Below are 27056 nucleotides of genomic sequence, written 5' to 3' on the forward strand. Positions count from 1 at the left end.
TTGTTGCATGGAAAGGGCATCTCCTGAGTTTTCCTTCCTCCATCATGCACTCTTTGCTTCACATATTAACTATTGTGTTCTAGTATGGGCGACAACGACAAAACAAAACGTCGCAAAGATAGTTGTACTTCAGAAGAGGATCATGCGACATATTGCTAACCTTGATTACCTGTCTCCCACGCGAAGTGCTTTTATAAGCTACAACACAGATAGTGCTGAATATATGTATCCGTATGGCCTGCTCCACTCTTTTTACTTTTCCACTGTAGCTTTCCAAGATTTTTGAATGAATCTAGGATCCCTAAAAAGAAGCCATGTTACACTATTCAAACGTTATGACGTTGTTTGGCTCCGCCGAAATTTCGAAATAATTATAAAGTTCAGTCATTACAGCACAATCTGCCATTTATTTTAAATGAGCATAAATGAGTGATTAGTTATGGCGTAAAAGAACTGAGAATGTATTTTCTATTCAAAGAATGAATGGCTATGTGTGTTTGCCTTTTCTTTTGCAAGTGCTGTTTTTCATGAACAAGTATGTATTCTATTTGCCTTTATATTCTGTCCGCTTAACTTATTTTGTTGGTATTGTGCTATGTTCACAACTATAGGTACAGTTATTGTAGACACATTTTGGAATCATATGCTGTTTAGTTATAATCTAATTGCACTTCTGCTACTGTATAACTCATTATTGTTCGCATTTTCTGATGTAAATTATATGGACACTACCAGTTGTAAACCACTACTGCCTTATAGAAGGGGTCATGGGCCTAGTCAAGCTGTCGAGAAAGCTTTTAGCTCTTGACCCTTTCTAGGATCCATTATTTCTGAAAAAAATATAGAATTGAATTGAATTGAATACGCAAGGCTGCCCCAAGCACCACGACGCCAGCACTGCGCAGGTCTTGCCGGACACGAAAACACCCAGACCGCTATGTACCGTAGGGTGAACGAGATGCTACAGCGGAATGACGTCAGCCAGCTTACGGCAGCAGCTATCGCCGCTGTCCTCCTCCTCACACTCCTTCTCTAACCGGTTCGCACAACGCCTTTATTAACACGCGTCAAAGCAATAAACGCTGTCTAGGTCCCGCCACCGCTGTGCATGGTGCGGATTCTTCAGTCATTGAGCGACAGACCGACAGCAGCCCGAAGAACTATCTGTTCAAAAATGAGCCCTATGGGAGCTTGAGATGAGCAATGCGGGTCTGATAAGCCCCGCCGGTGGCTGTGTTTGTAACAGCCAACTGCAAGGGCAGTTGCGCAGTGCTTAACCGCTGAACGACCGTGTGTGTGTGTGTATATATCATATAAAAAAAATTAATATGTGAAAGGAGCCAACAGTCATCGAAACCAGAGTGCATAGAAGGTGTTTTTTTTTTATTTATGGGGTGCATCAGTGGGTGAATAAGTAAACATGAATGTTAAGCTGCAGAAGAAAACCCACTTTCCGCCAGAGGTATTCGAAGACACGACCTCCCAGGTCGGTGGTTCCGTTCCCACTAAAAGTGGTGCGAAAAAAAATTTCGTTCATAAACATCCTCCCGTTGGAAAATACGCTGGTACAAAATTTCCGGGTATGGCTTTTGAATACGGCCTTCTTGAGGGATATTGGCAAAGCGTCATTCATGATCTAGATCCTTGGTCACTACTGGCCCTAGGTAGATGTATTCCCTTAGCACCCCTCACACTTTCACTGCTCAGGGTAACGTGCTGTTCTCTTCCGGGACTGTTGAACATTACTTAATAAATTTTGAAGTCACCGTTGATGCCTTTTCTGTTCTTGTATACGATCGTGCTTTCCAATTCGTCTCCTTAGCTACTAAGCAATGCGATGATGTCAGGCAGTCGGGGATAACTTTTACTTATGACTCATCGAATTCCAGAATTCTTGAATACCTTCTGCTGACACGTGGCGAATAGTACTGAAGGTATTGTCTGCTTTTGTGACGCGATTTTTTGTTTCTACTTCTGCCCTTGTGGAGGACTGTGCGGCTGCTATGATTATTTTTCAGCACTTTTGGAAATTGCTCTTCTGCACACTGGTTCTGCGAAGGTTTCCTGACTGCAGAGGCATCCACTGAGTCAAGTGCTGTTTTGTAATCTATGAAAGTCATCATACGGGTTGGTTATATCCTGCGCATTTTGCTGTGGCCTAATCAAGCCGCCACGGTGGCTCAGTGGTTGTGGTTCTAGGCTGCTGACCTTAAAGGCGATGGTTCGATTCCTGCCGCTGCGTTCGCACTTCGATGAAGGTGAGATGCTAGAGGCCCGAGTAGCCTGCTATGTCAGTGCACGTTAAAGAATCCCAGGTAGTCGAAATTTCCGGAGCCCTTCGCTATGCGGCATGCCTCAAATCCTGACTTGCTTTTAGACGTTAAACTCCCACAAGATCAAGCCAGTAGCGTAGCCCTTCAAGATGGTGTCCTTCATAGTCCACGTTTCGTTTCGGAAAGTTAAAATCCCACAATTTACTATTTTTGATTTCCATTTTTAATTTTCAATGTCTCTTTTGTTGAACTCCCTTTCCCCTCAACTTTGATGACAAGAATCGCAGCGTGTAACGAGCATAGAGCTACTAATTGGAGACTACTTTAACTTGCAGTAATCGCTGCTACGTCGTCGGTGCAGCGATACCCCAGTCAACATCCATGGAGCCCAGCACGAGTAACATGTCCGGCATCGGGGCCTGCCAAGAAAGCGCCTCGGAGCAACTCCCCGATTTAGAGTAAACGGAGTGACTGCGCGATTATGGCGCAGTCACCAAGCCGAGGTGGCGAGTATCCGCGGCGACCGACTCCAGGTATAAAATGCGCTTGTGCATACATCCTTGTTCCTTTTTGGGAGCGGGGCAGCCCGAGGGGTTGCACTGCACAAATTGCACGCGTTGAGAAAGCTTCACACTAAAACGAGAGGGTGCCAGGGTGTTTTAGAGGCTGCCTCTCACAGGCACCTTTTAACTGAAAGCCAAAATTCGAATAGAGGTAGAACAGCTGAGGTGAATATGTGATGCATGTATAGGATTAGCGCGTATTTTAAACTTAATATAGTGGGCAGGTTGTTACGGCTTGCCGCAGATGGTTGGAAGGTGAACACGCTCTTCGTTGTGCATGGCGAACTGAAAGTCGAAAATAAGCGTTCACAGGACCGTTACTACTGTCTCACACCAGAATCAGCTACAACTGTTGAGATATTTTAACGCCATTACATTCGATGCCCCGTTCACGAAACGCCATAGCATTCGAGGTCCCGTTCACGATTAAAGCCGTCTTCTGTCCGTCCGTTCATGTACCCAAAAAGGTGGTCCACGTCACTGAATAAATTGAGTTGCTTGCCACCTGTACACCATGTCGCTGCGGATCAGTTCATTGGACGAGAGGCCGCCAGCCGCCCGAAGAACCATCTGTGCGAAAAGCCGTACGGAAGGTTGTGATGAGCAACCTGCGTCTGATCAGCTCTGCCGTTGGCTGTGTAACAGCTACCTGCCAGGGCAGTGTCGTATTGTTCAACCATTGTACGACCCCCCACCCCCCCCCCCCTCTCTCTCTCTCTCTCTCTCTCTCTCTCTATATATATATATATATATATATATATATATATATATATATATATATATATATATATATATATATATATATATATATATATATATATATATATATATATATATATATATATATATATATAAACCAGCAGCCACTGAAGCCGAAGGTTAACACAAGGGTTGGTTATGTTATGTGCATTTCGCTGTAGCCTAATCAAGCCTCCGTGGTGGCTCAGGCGTTATGATGTTTATGATGCTATCAGGCTGCTGACCCAAAGGAGGCGGGTTCGATCCATGCCGCAGCAGTCGCACTGCGATGCAGGAAAAACGTTAGAGGCCCGTATATTGTGTGGTCTCACAGCGCGTTAAAGAACGCCAGGTGGTCGAAATTTCCGGGGTCCTCTATTACGGCCTCCCTCATAGTCTGAGTACCTTTTGGGACGTTAAACCCCCATGAGAACAAACCGATACCGTAGGCCTCAACTACAGTGTCCTTCGTAGTCCATGTTTCGTTTCGGAAAAGTTAAATCCCGCAATTGACAATTTAAATCACATTTTAATTTCCAATGCCCTTTTTGTGGAACTCCCCTTCCTCCACAACATTGATGACAAAAAAACGCAGTGTGTCAGGAGCATAGAGCTACTAATTGGAGACTACTTTAACTTGCAGTCACGGCTGCTACGTCATCGGTGCTACAATGCCCCAGTCAGCATCCACGGAGCCCAGCGCGAGTAACATGTCCGGCATCGGGGCCTGCCAAGAAAGGGCGTCGGAGTAACTGCCCGATTCGGAGTAAACGGAGTGACTGCGCGATTCTGGCGCAGTCACCAAGCTGAGGTGGTAAGCAACCGCGGCGACCGCCTTAAAGCATAAAATGCACTTGTGCATACATCCTTGTTTCTTTTTGGGAGCGGGGTAGCCAGATGTTTTCGACATGGGCGGCATATAGCGGGCAGCATCCAGCGCAGGCTAATGCTCTTGCGGAGGGAGGGTGAGTGGCGAAATAATGGGTGCGTGACGAAGTCAAGAGCAGATATCAAGGCGGTCTTCGTCGTGGTGTTTGTGAAAGCGTTGCGATGCTTGGAGTATATTTTAGGCTTTGAAGGTTTTGTTCCTTGTAGGCACCCTTTGGCTGTGCCTTCACTTCGCTTGGTGAGTGTGGACCATCGCATCCGCTGTTTCTGTCGACTCGGCAGTAAATTTCCGCACAGTTCAGCTCTTAATCAATGGACTTTCTCATATTTTCTTCGTCTTCTGTGTACACTCGTTGAAGCTAGTGTCCTGAACAGAATGAACAAACTAATCCTTGACTCTGATATTCGACGGCACTTCTAGCTTCCTTAAAGTTCTGCTTGTAACATTTTTGCCTGTTGTGAAAGTGTGAAGAATGAGTTCTGATGCAGTTGTAATAAAGAGAAAGCTGTTAACGAAAGTTAAAAGAAAGCTTGAAAAAGGTGGCGAAAGCGTGCGTCAAGCCTCAGTACAGAGTAATAAATTCATTAGACTAAACGCGTCTAAGTAATATCGAGAATAAATCCAACGGCTTTCGCAGAACTGTCGCCATTGCCTGGCCGACTTCTAATTTTTTTTTTATAAATTTTAAAGGCCTAGAAATGCTTTCCCATAAAAGTCCTCACTTAATTAAGACCTTTATGGCAAGCCCCTTCTGGTCGCTGCGTGGTAGAAATGTTTTATTTCTTGCATATGCACGTCGTGCATCAGATGTGCTGCGAATGAGGAGGCATAGTCGAAGCGATCCAAAATTTATGGCCGGAGTTAACTCTTCAGAAGAGCTTAACAAAAACCTGAATCAGAATGCAGATAAAATACGGACATCAAAACAAAATTTATGCTTCTATCTTCTTGCACACGCCTTGATAAAAGCCGAACATGACGCAAACAACCAAAGGAATTTGGAGCACCTTCTTAATGGGCGCTTAAAGTGCGCTGGACGTCCCCGGGAGGTCCCAAGAGTCCCAGGGACGCCCCAAGGATTGTTGCTGCCCATTGGGTTTGTTTTCGCGTTGCTGAACGTTAAACGACAGTCACAGTGGCCCAGCAAGTGCCGAGACTTGAAAAACTGAGAAAACTTGACCTTTCCGTTATTTTTCGCTGCTAAGTAAACCATTATGAATTGCAGTTGCGAACTTCCTCGCGCTTCCGAGTATCTAGTGGGATGGACGGAGCAATCCCGTCAGATGAACCTCCCGAAAAAAAAGCAGCCCAAATTCAGCAACAGTGATGCAAGGAGCGCAAGAATTTTTTTATGTATGCCGCCTGAGGCAACACTGATTGTCCCTCCGCTACGCACTACAGACATATGCTGCTGTCTCCAGCAGGCTCACGCATTCGCCGCCTGAGCTGGTTCGTATTATATGGCTGCGCTATATAACGCCACCAGCGTGGTCTCTGAATGACGTCGTAGTCTGTGGAGAAAAGTCCTACTTCAGTGAAGTAACCCAATGGCTACTGAATAGTGTATGTCCTTTGAATGTCCTGAACGTCCAGAAGACGTCCATAGGAGTTTTAATGCCTATTGTGTAATGCGCTTCTTGTCGCTCACAATAGCTGAAAGTGTATTCAGTCAAAAGAACCACTTCTCTCGGAGCCCCCTTTTTTTTCTGTAATCCGTGATATTCTCATCTATCCCTATTATCCGGGGGTGAGGAGACGTTGAGAAGGACGGGGATTACGAGAAGCTCTTTACCGATAGCGCAGCAGTTGATTGGAACGCTCTATTATGAAATTTTGCTCTGCATCTTGTCAGAAATAGTTGCTTTATTTCGCCGCTCGTTTCTTCTGAAATCAGGCGGGTTTTGTAGGAGATTTCTGGCGCTCTTTTTTGCTCAAAGAAAAAGAAGCACCGCAGAATGATCTTGGTTGTGCTTTCGTCACATAGGTGCAACCACGCCACCGACAGCCAAGGCAACGCCCCTTGTTTTGACATCCCGGCAAGGTCGAACCGTAAGAGAGCTTTTGCACGTGATTGGCATTTCATGTGCTTTCTGGTTTGGTTGTAATGCGCGCTTGCGTTTCATTCATCTAACTGGTGAGAAATCTGGAATGAGGGAGACATGGTGTGCGATATAACAAGTGAGCAACTGACTGCAAGATTCTGCTAGAGCTGGCGCATGCACTGCACAAGGTCAATTAGGTGTATTCGTGGAAAGATGCATGGCCTGAAGAGAATTTACGAAGTAACAGCTCAATATATATAATTTCAAAGGGCAGGCTATGTGGAATAAAAATTCAGAGAACAAGCTACACTCTGTAAAAGCCCCTTTAGAAGAATCGAAGTCACGGAGACTTCAAGACGCTTAAAGTTAATCGTAACAGTTTTGCGCAGCATTCGCATCAGACACACGGACATTGCGCGCAAGTTCATACTGAAGAAGGAAGACTGAAAACTATGCGAAACGAGTGAAGACAAGCTCGCAGTAAATACTTCTTGTTTTGCATGCACATAACTTTAAAAAGAAATTCAAAAGTAGAGTGCAAACCTAAATTCCAAAAGTAGAGTGCAAACCTCGATTTCCTAACCCATTTATTTCCCACATGAGCAGGCTTACTGCGTGCTGCGTACTTCAAAATTAGTTTTGAAGGAAGGAAAGGCGCAGTAACTTTCTCACTACTCGGTAGACGCCCCAACCGCTCTGTTAGGAAATGAAGTTGGGAGTGAAAGAGAAAAGAGAGAGATTCGCGCTTGCTTTGACACCGGTGACCATATGTATGAAGCGGCAGCAGAAGCAGATGCGTTATGCTGGGACAAGCACGTACAAAACGTAAAGTTATATCTTGCACCATCTTCCGTTTCTTTATTGCTTTTCACAACAGACAATTTCGCACATATATGCTCGCTAATGTGTGTGCCCATCAGATCCATGTTGCGTACAACTCTGTGAGTGCGAAAGACGAATCACTGCACGTATTTCGGTCTGTCTTAGGTTTCGCTGTATCCGAAACTAGCGGCGAGCCGAAGTCGCGCATCTCTGGACCATTTGCGACCATCAAATTTCTGAATTTTGCATGACATGAACTCGCGCCTTCTGTTGTTCTGGGCTCCGCGCCTTCTGTCGTTCTGGTCAAAGATGCTGAGCCTTCACGTAGGCATACAGGCGCAGAAAACTCACAGCGCTGTGAGCTGTTCGATTAATGATTGATTTTTTTTCATTTTAAATTCCTATTGAGCCCATATATATGGTGTCTCGGGTTCACCCTTCAGACCGAGCTTGGAAGGAGGCAGCTAAACGTGGGTGGCTGCATCTCAACAGAAGTTGTACCTTAGCGCTTCCAAGTGTCGGAAGAATTTTAGTACCAGGTCCCGGAATGGTTTCTGCCATTGTGTCTGATGTTGTCTTGACCAAGTCGTGCTCCGTAGGATGCTTTAAAAAATAAAGACCGATCAACAGAATCCATCCCGAGGAAATGCGGTGGCATTCTCCTTTCACTCAGCAATCACTTCCAATTACGATTCTATTCCAGTTCTCAGTCCATTGCATTTACTAAGAAATCTATTCCGATTCTGATTTATATTCTAATTACGACCGCGCAATCACGCAAGTTCTGTCCCATTGATAGGTCGCGGCGATTACTCACATCACTGCAGTAGCATTGGCGCAGTGGTTAAGTGATCCACCATTGCATGCGCCGGTCGGTTGCTGTGCCGTACAAAGAGCCCTTTTCAATGTTCCTCGTTACGTGCCTGTACCCTTGTCCCTCTCATCGCCACGGCCACCTGCAACTCCAAACCGATGTCACCACAGGACACTTTTCGCCTTGATGACCTTCCAAATGCAGTAGCATTTAAATGAAGTCCACCTACGCTGCGTCCCATATTATTTGGTTGTTACCGCGCTAAATTTTTCTTCACATAATGCCAGCATATTCTTGCAAAAAGGCGCCTATGAAGAGTGAAAAAGAAAGAAAACCACACGAATGACACGTGAAGATAAATATCTGGAGCGCAAGCATTCACTTTCCTCTCTCATCTCGGTGTCAACTGATCTTGTGCCGTTATTACTGCAGGAAGCCGCTATTGTCTCCCGTCCGCCTCACCAATCATCGTTCCAGAAGGTACGTGGATGACAGTCCAAGCAATCATAACCACAATCCATTGGCAGATATAAAAATCGATAGATGACAGTCCAAGCAATCATAACCACAATCGATTGGCAGATATAAAAATCGATAGACTAATTACTCTTTCAGAGAAGTAACCAGCATTTTCCCGATGTCGAAAGATTGTCGTTCTGGTTCAATTATGTGTTGACTGGCGAATTGTTATCTGCTGGTATTATGGAAAATTAATTTTTCGCCTGTGTTTATAATGAATCATACGCTATATGAGTGAAATTCGCCGGATGCATGCTATTGAAACATTGTTGCAATTTGTGGGCGCGCAATATCTTCCAAGTGTGGAGCAAGCTTTGTAGCAGGCAGGTTACACACATTCTGCTTTTATCCTCAATCCGCAGACGCTTCCGGCAGCCGCTGTTCACTTGTCACGTGGGTGCGACGTTCCCCTCTAGAGTCAGACCCGCCTCGGATGCCAGAGGGAGCTGTCGGAGGTGAGACCGATGGCCACACGCACTGTGCACCACGTTTCCAGGGTGATCAAGTGGAGTGATGAAGTGTGCTTACCACTCAAGACGCCTTCATTCTACACTTTAAACACGAATACCCCTGCATCGGATTAAAAAAAGATTAAACTGACCTTTTGCGCAGTTCTTTTCAGGGGAAGGGTATGCTGCTCAAGTTCTGGAGCAGATTTTGATCACCACGTATCCGGGATTGCTCATGGTTACAGAGGTACAGTCCCCACTGCAAAGCAGAGTAATCTGATGCAGTTAGCGATGGGTGGAGACCTATTACGCGGCACCGGAATTCTTCAGGTCAACAAATAGAGGAAGCTGAAACATCGGTTAAGATATCCGTAACTGCTGGAACTTGAAGAGGAAATTTGTTAGCGTTGCCAACTGTGTGTGTTCCGTATTTATAGTTGTGTAAATCTTCCCAGTGCTTAAGCAGCATGCTCTGCCCCGTAAAGAGAGTGCGCTAGAGAGCTTACTCTTTTTTTAATCCTTTCGTGTTGAGAGTGTACCACCGCAGTTTCCCGCGCGGATTTGACCAGCACCACATTGGCTGTGATTTGTTCTTTAGCGCCATCGAATTCGGCTCGTAGATCGCTCCTCTGAGAAAGAGGCTCTGGGGAAAGTAGCTAACGTAACCTAACGTAATTTTACATAACCTGCTTGACACTGCTCTTTTTAGGTTCGCGTGTCTTGCTTTTAGCCCGTTGAGTTTGTGTTAGATCTCACATGCGAATTCAAGCTTCCTCTCTCTCTCTCTCTCTCTCACCTTGCTCAACTCTGCTCAACTTGTGGCCTGCTAATTCTATGGCCAGCGGCCGAAATCTCGGTGTGCTGCCTGCGCCGGTGAAGGGTATGATCACTGGGTGGAGACAAACATCTGTTCAAACGGAGAGAAAGCAGCCTTCTAAGCGCGATGCTTTATTAGAAATGTAGAAAATTAGACTCTACTGGCATGTAAAACAATGACTCAAGAACACTCAAAATTTCCGCAGATAATTGTATTGAACCAGTTTGAACAACTTGAAAATTGCTTCTCCTCCGTAGGTTTTCTATTAGTAATATGAGGTAGGTTTATTGAGTGCTGGAAGACAGGGCAGGATTGTTATTAAATCTAGGCATATTTTTCATGCATAAACAAATGCGTAAAAGGGCTGCAGAAAAGACCTGCCCGTGGGAAACCTCACAAAAAAACTAGCCCTCAACCTACTTAATAATAAACAAAATAAAAATTAAACTCCCGTTCCAGTGGTTCAGTGTTAATGGCGCTCGACTGCTGACCCGAAATACGCGGGTTCGATCCCGGCCGCTGCGGTCTAATTTCGATACAGGCGAAATACTACAGCCCAGTGTGCTTCTCGATGTCAGTGCACGTTAAAGGACCCCAGGTGGTCGAAATTTCCGAAGCCCTCCCCTGCGGCGTCCCTTATAGCCTGAGTCGCTTTGGGACATTCCATAAACCATAAAATAAACATGAGTGCAAATTATATTTTCATGAGTCTTTTCTGCCCTAATTTTGAACCTCGCGGCATTCTCCAGAAACCACCCATTTGTGACATCTATTCCAAAACTACTGAGTGAAAAATTGGGCTGTCGTATTAGAGGGTTGCTGTCGCCTAGCATATCTGGTCGTGGCTGCTTTTGCCTCAACATTTGTCCTGCCCTCTGAAAGGGTCTGCCCTCTGAAAGCTTGCAGCAGTTGCTTTTAACCCAATCATTCCTGAAAGAGGAAATTTTTTTATGATTGGCTTAAGGTTTATGGGGGTTTAAAGTCCTAAAGCGACTCAGGTTATGAGGGACGCCGTAGTGAAAGTCTCCGGAAATTTCGACCACCTGGAGTTCTTTAACGTGCACTGACATCGCACAGTACGCTGCCCTTTAGAATTTTAAGGCTCGGTGTTAGTGCAGAGTCGATCACACTTGTCTAGAGCGCTCTAGAGGTGCCATCCGGGGGAAATAAAGCGGAATTCTAAAGCAGGTATCGACTTTCACTGATAATGGTCGCGCTGGAGAGCAGCAGAATAGACACGTGCACCGCAGAGGCACCACCGCTTTACCGCTAGCAAAGCCGCTGCGAAAAGATTTCACTTCATTTTCTCCGCAGCATACCGCCCGAGTGCTCTAGACAAGTGTGATCGACTCTGTACGTCCATGTTTGTTAATCTGCCCTATATGACTCATTTGTTGCTAGAAAAAAAATGTTTTAAAATCAAACGTTTTTCTCGCTATTCGATCAAAACTAGTGACCACCTAACGAAAAGGATCCCATTATGATCTTTCCGATGAGAATGACTGTTTAGGCTAGCCTCAGTGACCTGCACGAAGAAGTATCGTTGGTTCACAGCAGTTTTCTGGCGAAAACGAGTGGTATCTACGATGCCTGTATTGCATTTTCTGAGCTTAAGATTCTTTGCAGTTAAAACTGCGTCTTTTTCCGGGCTTTTCGATCTTGTGCTCTCTTCGCTTTTTCTGCTTTTGCTTTCTCAATGCCTGCGCGCGCGAAAGGTGCCGATAATCTCAAAACACGTGTATACCAGGGGATAAAGTAAATGAGAAATCAGTGTCTGGACATTTCACAATTCTGGATGATGCGCGGCCTGGACTTCATATTTGTTGCTTGCTCAAGAGAGAAGATGCTCTGCCTTCACGTATGCATAGCAAGCGCGAGAAAGTTGCTCGCTCCCAATTTCATTTGCGCTGAATGTAGCCTGTTTGATTTGTTTCGCCTTGTTGCTGGCGCCTGGCGTCAACTATGTAGCGTGGCCTCTGCAGCCACCTCACAAGACGTCTCTGCACGGCTTGCTACAATTTAGGCGGATAGAGGGACGCCGAAATCTGCAGTTAAATCTCCAGTTCAGTAAACTATTCCGCGCTATTGCTGAAGTCTGCGAGATGTTTATGGAACGCTGTTTACGAAGTATGGGTATAATGCCGTTAACTGCAGCGAAGTAACTTCTTGAGCTGTGCTTGCAAATCTTTTTGTAGGATCGAGCTGCGTTCGCCCTAAAGCCATATTCGATAGATAGGTCTTTAATCTGGCCCTCCAGTCCGTTAAATAGGCTATTAAAGTTGTGAAGTCTTGTGTAATACCTAACTCCATGTATGAAAATTTCCACTCATCATTTTACCTTTCCCGAAAGTCACTTCTCGCGTATTGAAACTGAAAAAAAAAGAAAATAGCAGTAACCCTTTTCATAAAACACGAAAACTGGGCTTACCTGTCAATCGCTGCTAGACTGCGAATGGACGTTACTTATATGGTAGCATGAATTCGACACTGCTAAATTTTCTGCATCTATACGACGTAGAGGCCGCGGGGGCCGACGGCTGCACGCACAGGGAGCTGCCGTCCATAACGATGCAGACAACAGTACTCCAGACTCGCCGCGCCAGTGTCCTCGGGGAGGCGGCCCCATTAGGCGCTCATCCCCGCTCGCCATCTGCCTCGACGATACGGGCCCTGTTTCTTTTTAGCTGTTCTTCCTCAATGAGAGAAGTGGCCACGCGCTCGTCGGTGGCTGGGACCTCTTGCTTGGGTAACAGTGGTTGACCGTGAGCTCCTATATTCCAAACCTCAAGCAATACGGGAAAATGAAGTTAATGAGCTGCTGTCACGATATGTGCAGTGGCGAGCAGAACGTGAGTTCTTAGAGCATTACTTGAATAGACGGACAAGATAGAATTTTAGAGAGAATTCGTGAGAATGATGCATAATGTTCTCAGCGGGCTCAAATGGGAGACTTGTCTATGTTACCCAGATGACACTGTGGACACCCCGCCACGCCAAGAAAGTCTTTGCGGCTTCGATGAGCTCTTCGCGAAAGCGCGCGTGACCTCGAAGGGAGGGTCTCTTTTCATAGTCGGGGACCTTAACGAGCATCACCCTTTGTGGGGTATAAGTACACGCAAGTAAAAGGACGCGAACTATGGACTAGTATTCAGCAGAATGGCCTAGTGCTTCTGACGGATCCGCATCCGTCGGAGGTCTGAGGGGATCTGTCAGAAGCACTAATCCATTCTGCTGAATACTAGTCCATAGTTCGCGTCCTTTTACTTGCGTGTACTTATACCCCACAAAGGGTGATGCGCGTTAAAGTCCCGACTATCAAAAGAGGTCCTCCCTTCGAGGTCACTCACGCGCGCTTTCGCGAAGAGCTCATCTAATAATAATTGGTTTTTTGGGAAAGGAAATGGCGCAGTATCTGTCTCACATATATCGTTGGACACCTGAACAGCGCATCTAATAATAATTGGTTTTTGTGGAAAGGAAAATGGCGCAATATCTGTCTCATATATCGTTTGACACCTGAACCGCGCCGTAAGGGAATGGATAAGGGAGGGAGTGAAAGAAGAAAGGAAGAAGGAGGTGCCGTAGTGGAGGGCTCCGGAATAATTTCGACCACTGGGGATCTTTAACATGCACTGACATCGCACAGCAGACAGGCGCCTTAGCGTTTTTCCTCCATAAAAACGCAGCCGCCGCGTTCGGGTTCAAACCCGGGAACTCCGGATCAGTAGTCGAGCGCCCTAACCACTGAGCCACCGCGGCGGGTAGCTCATCTAAGGCGCAAGGACATTTTTGGCATGGCGGGCTATATTCATGAGAATGAACAGACTATTGAGTTTTCGCTTTTGCGGGATTATCTCAATCAAAATATGGTCTAGATTGTAGTCCCGGTATCATGCTGCAACACCGTTATATTCCTTTTGACGAGAGGGACTACTCGCGTGTTGTCACGTCGTCCTACGTACTGAGCCACCGCGGCGGGTAGCTCATCTAAGGCGCAAGGACATTTTTGGCATGGCGGGCTATATTCATGAGAATGAACAGACTACTGAGTTTTCGCTTTTGCGGGATTATCTCAATCAAAATATGGTCTAGATTGTAGCCCCGGTATCATGCTGCAACACCGTTATATTCCTTTTGACGAGAGGGACTACTCGCGTGTTGTCACGTCGTCCTACGTACGATTTGTAACTCTCCAGCTTGGCGTGCTTACCGCACTCCTGCAACGCGATTACTTCTGATTTGTCACTGCTCATCAAAAAAGTCTGGAGTACAGCGCGTTTGCGACCGAAGCGCCTACAGTTCCACTGCCAAATGGTAGGTCTACGGTCACGCAGAGCCATTTTTAAGGTTATTAATTTCCTGATATACCCACTGAATGCTCTCTTCTCTGCTTGCCATATCGGCGCGCATCTGTTCCATAGCAGCCCTCAGGAGCTCCAAAGCGACCATAACTTGCTGTTGAAAAATCTGATCATCCTGCTCATTTTTATTCAATCGTCTTTCTAATCGTTGCATGTGGGTTTCAAGGTCCTCCTCGGAACCTCTTTTCTTTTTTGTTGCTGCAGGACTTTCCCTAGGGAGCTCTGCCTGTTCCTTCCGCGGCAGCTTCACCGGCTGCGTTTCATCATTCATCGGCTGCGAAATCCTGCCTATCGCAATAACCTGTTCCTGCGGCGCCTTAACTTGCGCTTGTAATAATCGGTTCTGGTCTTTGAGAGCCTTGAACCACGAGCCATCCTAGGTTCCGCTTCGTTTCCTCGCCTGCAGTCACCTCCGTCCAAGACGATGACGGAGGGCTCTCGATCGAAGCAGCAGCAGCAGTAGCAGCAGTTGGTTTAATTTTTATTATTTAAATTTTAACAGCAGCGATTAAAAATGGCGGCTCTGTGCAACGAGTCCGCGTAGGTTCGTGGTCTCCATGGGCTCGAACGATTGCTTATCATTAATAACGGTAACGAATGGCATGTCTAACATAGTGATTGCCATGTCAGAACATTTTTTAGCATAGCTTTCAAAGCTGCAATTCAAGTTACCGCGACAAAATTGTGCAGTGCGCTTTTTCTCAATGTGAGCGCCGAGCTAGCTCTACACCATTTGTAACATTTAGATTGCTACATACCAGAGCTTATCACAGTTTTCTCGTTTTGTAGTGATACTAATACCTTAATCGTCATGATAAATACCAACCGTAAGGCGAAATGAACAAGCCTCTCTGGAGACATGCGTGCGTGCCTTTGGCCGGCCCTTTGTGTCGAGGTGAGCACAGGTTATGCTAAGCCTCCACGTAGGTATGGTGGGATATAATGATCATGCTCCTTACTATGTCGATGGATCTACAAAGCAGGCTTCGAATTTATTTATTTATTGATCCAAATTATTCTTAAGCAGGCTGTATTTACAGTGTCTTGGGTTCACCCGTCTGTTCGGGTTCAAGGAGAGGGAAGAGGAGGTGGGCGGGTGATGTCACCAGGTGGTGTCCTCAACCTACGAAACGTTGTGTGATTCTAGGAACACACCCAACAAGAGCCTTTGTCTGTGTGACCAGTGCTCTCTTGGATAGATCCGGGTGTCGTAAGCTATTGTAAAAACGTGGAGGCCTAAGTAGCTTGCGTCACATGCTTGGTTCTAATACAATGTTCACATTTCAACTTGGGAAAAGATGCGACGCAAAGAACTCTACAAGAAAAGCAAGCAGGGCAGATGGCACAACGCCATTCGGATAAAGAACGCAAGCATTCACTTTCCTTTGTCATCTCCATCACCACTAATCTCCACGTCATTGTTCACTGCGGCCAGCCGCTGCTGTCTGCTGTCAGGCTCACTATTTGCCAGGCCAAACGGTATCAAAATAGATTAACTTGTGTTTCAGAATAGCAACCAGTATCTTCCTGGTATCGAAGGAGTGTGTGGTCACAACATTATTATGCTGTGTGGTTTAAACTATGCTGTCATTGATGTGTTTTTGTATTTGTGTGTATTTAAAGGTGCTCTAAAGAGATCTGTGAAAATTTGTTTCCGCTTTTATTTTTTTTATGTGAATAATTAGTTTCAGTAGCAGACAGCATAGCCACAAGTTAAGTACATGGAAATTAAAAACGACTGGACTGTTTACTTTCCCGAGACTCACGGCGATTGCCAGTGAGAATTCTCTAATTCATAAAGACACCCATTGTAATTTTCATTACTCCCTTAAGACACAACTAAAGTAATAAATTGATGAAACTTGCGATTCAGAGAACTTATTATTGAAATAACAAGCATAACAAGCGCAAAAAACGTGAGCTATGCTCTCAACTTGTCTGCTGTCGCCGGGGTGATGAGCTTGACCCTCTTCTCCACCCGCTGCGCGATTGACTGAAAGGCCCTCCTATTCCTACTCTCCGCGGCAAGTTCAAAAAAAATTGTGGGTGCATGAGCCGTGACGTTAAGTCCAGTTCAATAAGAAAATTGGCCTCGCAGGATTCCAAGTTTCTGCAAATGCTCGGAGCGTGTATATTCAGTTTCCACGATAAACAGACGACCTGGAAAACTGCTTTAGTGCCCCTTCAAGTCCTACACGGTACCCGTGAGTTTCGCCAGGAGCAAAATATCGGATTTTCTTGAGGGGGTGTTATCTTCGGAGTGTGAAGCAGGCTTTGTCGCAGGGAGATTACACGTTTTGTCTATATTTTAACGCAGCACCAGCTTGCAGCCGGCACGGTACATTTGTCACGTGGGTGGGACTTCCTCCGCTGGGAGTCACGGCCGCCATCGATGAAGGTGCCGAAGGTGAGACAGAGAGTCAACAGCGTTGTGAGGGCACCCGATGGTCACGTTTGCAGTGGTAAAAACGACAAAAAAGAATGTAATAGCGTTTTAAGCCGCTTTCACTACACCTTCAATGTACTAAATTGAACTAAACTAAATTTAGTACTCAATTGTACTAAACTAAATTTAAAATTTCAACTCCTCACTTTAAATTTTAAAATTTAGATATCATTTTTCTAATGTTTAAATTTTGAAATTCTAAATTTAAACTTAATTTTTTTACATTTTTAACCTCACCCTCAAGGGCGCCACGCAAACCACATAACTCGTCTACTTAGCAGGAAGCAATTAAAAGTGGCTAAAGAGCTTTACAGAAAATTTGCTTTCGCGTGTATTTTGTTTTTTGGCGGGTCACTGTGAATTAATAGCTTAAGTCGCAGACAACATAGCTGCAAATAAAGTCCATGGAAATTGAAATACACGTGGACTGTTTCCTTTCGCGAGACTGAACCTTGTCACTCGGCGATGGCCAATGAAAATTCTGTAATCCATAAAGACGCTCAACGCATTTTTTATTTCTCGCTAAGACATGACTAATGTATTATGTTAATAAAAGCACTACTTATTTTCGGTTCAGAGAACGTATCACAAGCGCGAAGCAGGCGGGCTATGTTCTCAACTCTTGCGCCGCCGCAGGGGTGATGCGCCCGATTGTCTGCTCCGGTTTAACATAGTCCGACCAGCAACTGGCAATTTTGGGAAGATAACTCCGCGCGTAACTCCTTTAATCACAGAGTGGCAAGCTGCCACATGATTGGTTTCAGCACTCCTATTCTTACTCTTGGCGGCGCGTTCAAAAAAGAAAAAACGGGAGATCCGTGACGCCTAAACCAACTTGAATACAAAAAATCGGTCACACAAAATAATATAATTCGAAGTTTCTGCTAATGTTCGCAGTGTGTGTATTTAGTTCCCGCGATAAAGAAAATTATGCCGCCACCGTCTGGAAGACGTTGAAGTAACGAGCGTTAGCTGTTTGGCAGCGCCATCTATCGTCCATGCGATGTATTGCCACGAGATTAAGCAACTTTTTCATACCTCACTGCGAACGGGCGCCTACCACCTTGTGAGCTGCCAAGTGCTGACTTCACGGCCGCCATGTTAAGACTAGCCACAACCAAATATTAAGCTAATTAGGTGATATTGGTGTCTAATATGCTCTACTCATAGAGTCTGTTGCCAGTATTCCATTAGTTAAACGTCATCGGTTAATTATAAGCAATTATTTTTAAGCCTATTCGTAACTAAATATTAACTTCTTTAGTTAATATTGGTGTGTAACGTGTCCTACTTATCTGGAGGATTCCAAATATCTAACTCGTTTTATGATGAATTAATTAATTATTGAATTATACGGGATTAAACAGAGTCGCGTGGCTACTTAAATATGACGTAATAAAACCCCTGTGACTTCACCAATCAATCACCAGTTCGATATACTAATTACGTCACTAGTCAATCACCAGTTTGGTTGCTATATCTACTTACTATGTGGCCGACATCTTGAATTTCTCGGACTTGGAAAATTCACTCCGAAGGGAGGTGGTAGCTGACTCCAAGAAATCGAGAAACGTGATGATTAAGCGCTCTCGCTCTTAAAAGATGAACTCGAAATCCGCTTTAATGCACCTTCAGGTTATACGCGGTACCTGCGATTTTCGCCAGGGGAAAGCTGTCGGATTTCCTTGAGGCTGTTTTTCTTCGCAGTGCGAAGCATGTTTTGCCACAGGTGCATTACACGTTCTATATTTATTTTAACGCAGCACTTGTTTGCAGCCGGCGCGGTGCATTTGTCACGCGGGTGCGACTTTCTGCGCTGGGAGCCACGGCCACCATCGGAGGAGGTGTCGTAGTTGAGACAGAGATCAAACAGCGTTGTGAGGGCACCCGACAGTCAAGTTTGCAGGGATATAAACGACAAAAAAATAGGACGTATAGTGTTTTAAGGCTCCATCACTACACCTACGTTGTTCTTCAAACGCTTACATTTGGCGAGCTCAAATTGGAATGATATGCTTGAGCATAAAAGGGTATTGCGAACGAAAGGCCCAATCCTACAACAAATGTTGCATTTCTTGTAGGGAGTCTAGTTTATCTTCACTTCTCAGCTCTCTGGTTTTAAAAGGGTGCTGGAATGCTTCCTGCCACCGCAGCACCTGTTAAATCCAGACGACGTTGCGAGATCACACTGTGCACAGCGCTGTGCCTAGAGTATGTGTCCTATAAAAGGCTAAGCTGCTAAAAGGAGTAAGATCTACTGAGAGAGAGAAAGTAATTTGATTAAATGAAACGTGTGCATGGAAAGGCGACCGACGGTATACATCCTGTGTAGTTGTGTACCGACACTAGGGACGTCTGTGTGTCTGCTTTGTAGCGCTGAGAAATGAGTACAAAAATGGGTTCATATGCCGGAGTGTAATATGAAAACTGATCCGCCTCTAGGACAGCAGCGCGCAATTCGCTCTCAAAATACGCATTGTCCGACTGAAAGCTTTTAGAACGCTCACAAAATTGCAGCCATGATCTTGAAGAGAACGAATGTGGGCCCAAAAAAATATTTTTTTCGTCATCGGAAACTCTCTCCGACCCAAAGAAACGTCAATGGTAGTGTAATTTACTGAAGCATTCCGCAGAATTAGAGACACAATATGTTCCAGCATCGGTGAGTAGTTCCGAGGTGCACCGCAGAAATTCAAGTAGGATGTCACTAACCCGCGTTTGTTCCTCCACTCACTCTGTCCTCGCGTCACACATATAATTTTCCTTTCCATACAGCTTGCTGCGTTGTCCTGCAGACATTTAGCCTACCACTCTGTGGCTACTTCTTCTCAGACTTCAATCCTACACAACTCATAGGCGCTTATATGAGCTGTATTTGCATTGACAGCACAGACGTAACTCGACGCACCTTCATTCTGTAAGACTAGTAGAAGTCGCGAGCTCCGTTGTTCACGCAGTGACCACGGTTCCCAATATAAAGCCTTCTTTACACTCATCTCTGCGGAATTTTGCTGGACCACACTCGGTGTGCAAGCCACATTAGGCTTGGCTTCTTTTCGCTCTGAGGTTTCTTCCATTCACCCATACCCAACAATTTTGGACGAAAGCACTTTTGATCGGGAAAGTGTTTATCAACACATTTTTTATGTGTTAAAAGATCTCACTATAACAATCAATATATCTCCAGATCTCCCATCGGCTGGCTTTAATTTGTTTGCTACTAATGTTTTTGGTATCGTAAAAAGCATTCGCCATTGGTTTTCTACGGCAATCTTAAGTGCTCGATGCAAGCGGTGGAAGATTTTACGGCACATCGGAAGAATGGACCATTACCTTCAATGTTTCCATAAAAATAACTTACAATTTTTCAGTATTGACAATTTCTGTCCTAGAATGTTGGACGTGGTTGTTCGAACGAAGGCTGCTCTTCTTACGAGGTACTAAGAACGCGCTAGGCACACTCTTCCTCAAAAGAAAACGGTCTTTTTGGTTTTATTCTTGGTCATGTTGTGTGGCTTGTTACGCATAGCCAGCGTAACTTGACACTTGCATAAGCTATTTCCGAATAAAGAAGGCGGTCGACGCCAAGTGGCGCTAAATTTCGAACGTGCAGTGACACGTGGCGCCTCAGCCTAGATATGGCTTTAGCTATGTTGGCGCTGGCTTAGTCTACAAGAACGTGACCAGAGTTGTGCGTAAGGCGTTACGTGCAATTGATTACTTGTAATCAATAACATTTTCCTGTGATTTAACAACTAATCGATTACTTTTGAAAAAGGTAACATCGCGGCTAATGCAGTTACGTTTTTCTGTAACTGATTCCTGGCAATTAGTTACTTTCCTTATAAAGAAAAGATGAGACCAACGATACAGCTATCAGAACCTCAACCTGAAGGCAAACGCTGGGGCTAGCGGAGATATTTCTTTCGTGACGGAGCGGCAGCTCACATTCTTGTCCGGACCGCGAGAACGGTTCAACCCCTTCTGCTAGGGTATAGCTCTCGTTTCGGGAATTATCATGTGACCGCTTTGTAGGCACAACACCGCCTTTCAGATGAAGGCGCAACTTTCCTCTCACTGCACCCAACTTGGAGGCTTCTACACAGAGTGCGGAGCAACATTGACGCCTTGGACACTAGCAACGCTAGACAACTTGGACACTAGCAACGAATTATTTCGCAACAATGAACTGGTGCGAAAAGTGCTCATAAATTATAGTACAGGCCTTCCCACCAGCGGATACATTGATACAGAGTTTAGTGTAGCTATATACCGATATGTTTATGAGGAAACATGGGAAATTAGTGGCGATGACTTTGAGAAACAATGCCTTTCACAAATAAATTTGTGTCATGGCTGTAAAAGCTGGCAGAAAAATGCACAGTAGTAATCGATTACCTTTTGTCATTGTTCATTTGCTTTGCTCGGGATCTCATTGGTCACTGTAATCAATTGCCTTTCAGGTGGAGTAACTGTAATCGGCTCAGCCGTTTTCAAAAGGAGCATCACACCTAATAACGAGCGGTTTTGTTGCTTTCTCTGCAAGTGACAATCCTGCGGCTTGAATGTGGTGGACAAGAACACTGATCCGAAAACTTGCAAGAATCGAAAGTAATCGCATTTAATAATATTGGGCGTCTCTCATAGCCGGAGTCGCTTTGGGACGTTAAACCCCGATAAACCTAATAATATTGGTCAAATGTTTTAGGGGAATCCCCCAAGGTGGTGTAGGTTTGTAATAAGGGAGTAATCACTGATTGACATCCTCCCGAGCGCAGCCACACGGCTACAACGAAAAACTAAACAGCTTTCTCATATACTTAGGAACTTCGTAGTCAAAGAAAAATTCGTCCTGGTCCGGGGTTCGAACCCGGAACCACCGTTTCACCGAAGCAGACGCTCTACCAACTCAGCTCTACTAATATTATTGCACTATATTTTCAACTCAAACACACGGAATTAACCAAGAGCGGTAGCAGGCGGTTTCTGAATCGATTAATGCGATATATACAATTGAGTGTGTGCACCTGTTGTCTTCGCAGGCAGCCATCGGCGCTTTGGATGTGCAACGTAGGCAGCGCTGGCACCCTACGTCGCCTTGTCTGACCTGAACTGCGCGAGCTGACTGGCGCCCCCCCCCCCTCCTCCTCGCAGCGGTGCCGTAAGTGCAAAGGGTCACATTCTTGGCTTTAGTCAAACACGGTCCCTGGGTACATTGCCACCCACTCCCACGCACACCGCTCCCACACACGCATGCGTATGACTCCACCTGCTGCGCTGTACGACCACCGGTTGCGTCACAATTCTGGACACCTCAACTGCGCCTTAAGAAAGGAGATAGAGTCTCCGCGAAAGAAAAACAATCGAAGGTGCATATGTTATCGGTTAGAATCCCTGTCGCGAGCTCGCCTTCAACTTTACCGCCACATATAAGCTATATGCAGCGAGAAGCCGCATGACACCACCTGGAATGCTGTGCGACGAACGGTCGCGTCACAATTTTGGTGCGGATGTAGTCGGGAAAACTGGCGCTACATGGAGGTCGGCCAGTAGAGAGTATTCGATTATCTTAAGTGGCGGTGCTTGGCTTGCTGTGTGCGTCATACGACCGCTTGATGACGTCACCCTTGTTTCTTGCCTGCGTTTGTCTTTGCTGTACTACTAACACGTCGCTGGCTTTTCTTGTAATGGGATCATAATGCTTTCGCATTATAAAAATGCAAAAAATAATGGCATGAATTCCATGAACACAAGCGCTTATCGGAATATATTGTCTGCTAGATACCCCGGGATTAAGTATACAGTCTAATTCCTGCCACATGGGCTAACCATTACAGTGTGTTTCTCAAGGGACGGGCCGATTACAGTCTCTCATCACTGTAGTCTTGTGAACCGCAGATTCCTTGCAGCTTAGCAAATGCATTGGCGTGTCTTTGTACAGTTGTTATTTTTCATGTTTATGTATCAGTAAACTATTTCCGCGCAGTATCCTCTAAATAAACAAGAAAATAAAATAATGCCACTCGATGAGACAATTAGAACGACTTACGAAGATTATGCCAAAATGTCCGGTAGTGATGAGTGCTACATTTAATTCGTAGCGTGGTGGTTTGCGAACGGAACAAAGATGGCTGGCGTGTAATGGAACAAGAGACCCTGCTATAAGCAGTTGAAGAGAACGGTGTGTGATGGAACAAAAAATGAGTCGCTACACCTTGACGCGCCGCCATAACGAATGTGTAGTCTCCTAAGCGAATGATGAAAAATTGTAAAAATAAACAACGTGCACTGGAATAGAGATATTGTACCGCGGTCCTAATCATGGCTGCGGTTGTTGATTTTACCTTCTCAGTCCTAACTGAGATAGCGTGCTGGCAAACACGTCCCAAGGTCTTATTGTTCAAAACGGTACAAAATGCTTAATAGAACATTCGCACGCAGGAAGAAAGTCGGGTGCTTACTAAGTACGTGTTTACTTTGTGTGCCTGTATCCTCCTCTTGGTCGGTTTCCTTCTGTCCTTGCAGAGCTGCACTGTCACCTCGCTTGGAACCCCTGGAGGACCCCTGAGGCGGGGCTCCTGGTCTCTACAGATGCGGCAGCGAGTTACACAAGGCGCAAAAGATCAGGCCTAAATGGGCGGCGCGTATTCTCTACCATAGACACTGAATATCTGCCGAACACGTCGACATTGGCTACTTCACTTTCACAGGGTGCCGAGAACAGTGTTTTTAATGCCCTAGGACACACACGGCCACTGTGCAGAAACACCGATCATTTCCTGCAAAATAAAGGAGCAATGTCCACGTAGGTACTAAGTACGCATGGATATATCCAGTGTGTTTGCAACCTAGATCGCAAACCCTGGTTGTATAACTAAGATGACCCGCTTGAGAAAAATTGGTGGCGGTCATGGTGACGGTTTAGCATTGCTAAACACGAAATATTGTGCTCTGTTTTTTGCAGGTGTACACCGCCGCCACGTACCTCAAAGCTTGACACGTGTCTACTGACCCAAGAAGCCAGTTACGAGCCTTTCTTTAACTCAACATCAACGGCCTAAACCGTTTTACTGGCTTTAACAAAGGGAAGGGTGCATAATTGCCTCCTGTAGGTGGACGCCACTCACAGCGCGATCGCGGTGGCCACTGCTGGCGTTCATCAGTTCCTGCAGAGCGTCTCACGCGCTTCCGTTTTTTGTTGTCGGCGGTGCTAATAATAATTGGTTTTGGGGGAAAGGAAATGGCGCAGTATCTGTCTCATATATCGTTGGACACCTGAACCGCGCCGCAAGGGAAGGGATAAAGGAGGGAGTGAAAGAAGAAAGGAAGAAGAGGTGCCGTAGTGGAGGGCTCCGGAATAATTTCGACCACCTGGGGATCTTTAACGTGCACTGACATCGCACAGCACACGGGCGCCTTAGCGTTTTTCCTCCATAAAAACGCAGCCGCCGCGGTCGGGTTCGAACCCGGGAACTCCGGATCAGTAGTCGAGCGCCCTAACCACTGAGCCACCGCGGCGGACGGCGGTGCTGGCGTTCTTCGATTTCACTTGGCCGGGATTCACACAGACCGACCCTTGAAACCGGGGAAGTGCGGCCAGAAGTGCCAACTCACTAAGCTCAGCTAAGCGTGGTTTATCGAAACTGCCCCAACGACGTAGACTGCTGCGGCCGACTCGCTCCGTCCATACTGTCATGAGAATGCCGTGAGAGTTGCTGTTGTTGCGGCTGAAGGAAGAAAAAAAAGGAAAGTGCACGGGCCTGCCCACTGCCTCAAGCTAAGGCACAACTGCTGCCACGTGCACACAGTAGGAGAGTTGAGAGATGTGAAGATTGAAAGACAAGACGCGCGTCGCAACAACCGCGTCATCTGGAGAGATGACGACGGTTTAGCAACAGTTAATCCCAGTGGCAAGGAGCCCTCACCACTTGGAGGAGCTCCCCTAGATCCCAGCCCCGTAATGCCAGGAAGCCACCCGCCCTCCTCTGCCGCGAGAGCGGCGCCGGCTCCTTTTTACAGCAAACGGCGAGTCACGTGGTTAGTCACCAGGCCACTGCTGTGTAGGAGCGTAGGGGTCTCATGGCGGTCACGTGATTCGACTCGGCGGTGCCCTGCCCTCGCCCTCCTTTCCAGCCCCTCGGTTCAAGGCCATATGAAACACGCCGAGCAAGATACGGAAGGGAGTAATAAGATGGGATTAATCATATGGGATGGGATTAATCCTCGTGTATTAATCAGATGTGCCACTAACATTGCGCGTTTGTGGACCTCATTTCCACTGAAACGATCGTGTGGCTTCGACTCCAGAAGCTAAGCGTGGTAAGAGTATGGTCCAAAAAGTACCCCCAAGGTGACACACAAACAAGCGAGCGACCTTGCAACTGAGCACGATAGGCGCAGATTCATTCCTAGAAAAATTTTTAAAGCCATAAAAACCGCGGCGGCTGCGTTTTTATGGAGGAAAAACGCTAAGGCGCCCGTGTGCTGTGCGATGTCAGTGCACGTTAAAGATCCCCAGGTGGTCGAAATTATTCCGGAGCCCTCCACTACGGCACCTCACTCTTCATTTCTTCTTTCACTCCCTCCTTTACCCTTCCCTTACGGCGCGGTTCAGGCGTCCAACGATATATGAGACAGATACTGCGCCATTTCCTTTCCCTCCAAAAACCAAATTATTAATTATTAGAAAAATTTTTGAGTCTTAAAAGCGTGTCCAAAGTAATTTTTGTTTATGCAGTGTTGTTGGACGATAAGCCAGCGAAATAAATTTACAGATTCTTTACAGATTCAGTGGCATATTAACACTGTTGTGGTAGTTGGTGATCCCTTCCCTTCCCCCTGAGCCAGCCCCAATTGAAGAACTAGGAGAGAACACTGGCATGATCTGTTCCGCACCTTTTCTTTATTGATGAAAATTCCGTTGCCACAGTGCATTCAAATGAGTATGCATATAATAATAATAATAATTATAATGCACTGTGGCAACGAAATTTTCATCAATAAAGAAAAGGTGCGGAACAGATCATGCCAGTGTTCTCTCCTAGTTCTTCAATTGGGGCTGGCTCAGGGGGAAGGGAAGGGATCCAAATTGCGTCCTGGTTCTTGTGTCAACGGCTCCATCATATACAGGTTTACGAAAGTACGAAGCAGCGTTTTCTGCAGCGGACTCAAAGGAATAATTGCAGTGAGTTTGTGATTCGTTTACTTTGAGCAATCTGTACTGCACTGGGACGCGTCAGAAACAACTGTTAAGCTTGGCTCAGCGAATCCTTCAGCGGCGTCTAGTACACTGTCGGAACGACCACGTCTAGAACAACCCACGGTTGAAGTACAGCCGCTGCTGAGAGACTAGAACTAACCGCCTTTGTCCTTAGTCAAGATCACGAAGAGCTGCTTTGGCTAGTCTTTCTCTGTTTCAAGTAAGCGTGCATTATCAACTGCAGACGGCGGCTGCTTGTATGGTTGGGGCTGAATTGGGCGGGTCCGGTTAATTTCCTTTTGGAGCCACCGCGAGGGGATAAGCGTTTAGAGATCTTAACACACTCACGAGATTATCGAGAGATCCAAAAATACTCCTGAAGATTCCTTCCTTCCATTCTTCTTTTTTATTCCCTTCTTTCTTTCTCTGTCTTTCTCTCTTTTCCTTTCTTTCTTTTTATCTTTCTTTGTTCCCTCTTTATTTCCTTCCTTCCTTTCCGTTTTTCCTTCTTTCTTGCTTTCCTTTCCTTGTTCTTTTCTTTCCTTTTTTTGTTCTTTTGTTATCTCCTTCTTCCATTACATCACAGCGTGGTACATGTTTCCAAGTAAAAGTGAGACACTGACTACCATATGGAGCGGGTCATGAGGATTAAGCTGTGACGGCCGCGTAGCGCATAGATAGGTGGCGTACTGCCTTGATCTAAGAGCTCCTCATGCCTTTAACCCTACGGCAAGATCGACATTAACTAATAGTATCCGATGCCTTCAGTCACGTGTACCATCATTGCAATACGGCTGCCATGAAGCCTGACGGTGAGACATGTCATGGGTGTCTCAGGACACAGTTCATGGTCACAAGCTTCAATGGCGTCTGGACACAAGGCTTAAGGCTACGATGGATCTCCAAGGACAGAGTCGAGTAGCTTTAGAGCGATGAGTACCATTTCTAGACTCGAGAGGAACGGCCACAAGTGCTTGATAAAAAACCAGGTGATGGTCTTTGAATGACCAGTACGATTGTTCAACACGATGGCAAGACGGGCGAGTTGATGATACATACATAAGCGAAAATAGCGTAAAAGACGAGGACAAGGAAAGAAAACAACAGGACCAGCGCTAACTCAC

This window comes from Amblyomma americanum, chromosome 4 (assembly GCF_052857255.1).
Source record: "Amblyomma americanum isolate KBUSLIRL-KWMA chromosome 4, ASM5285725v1, whole genome shotgun sequence".
NCBI lineage: Eukaryota > Metazoa > Arthropoda > Arachnida > Ixodida > Ixodidae > Amblyomma > Amblyomma americanum.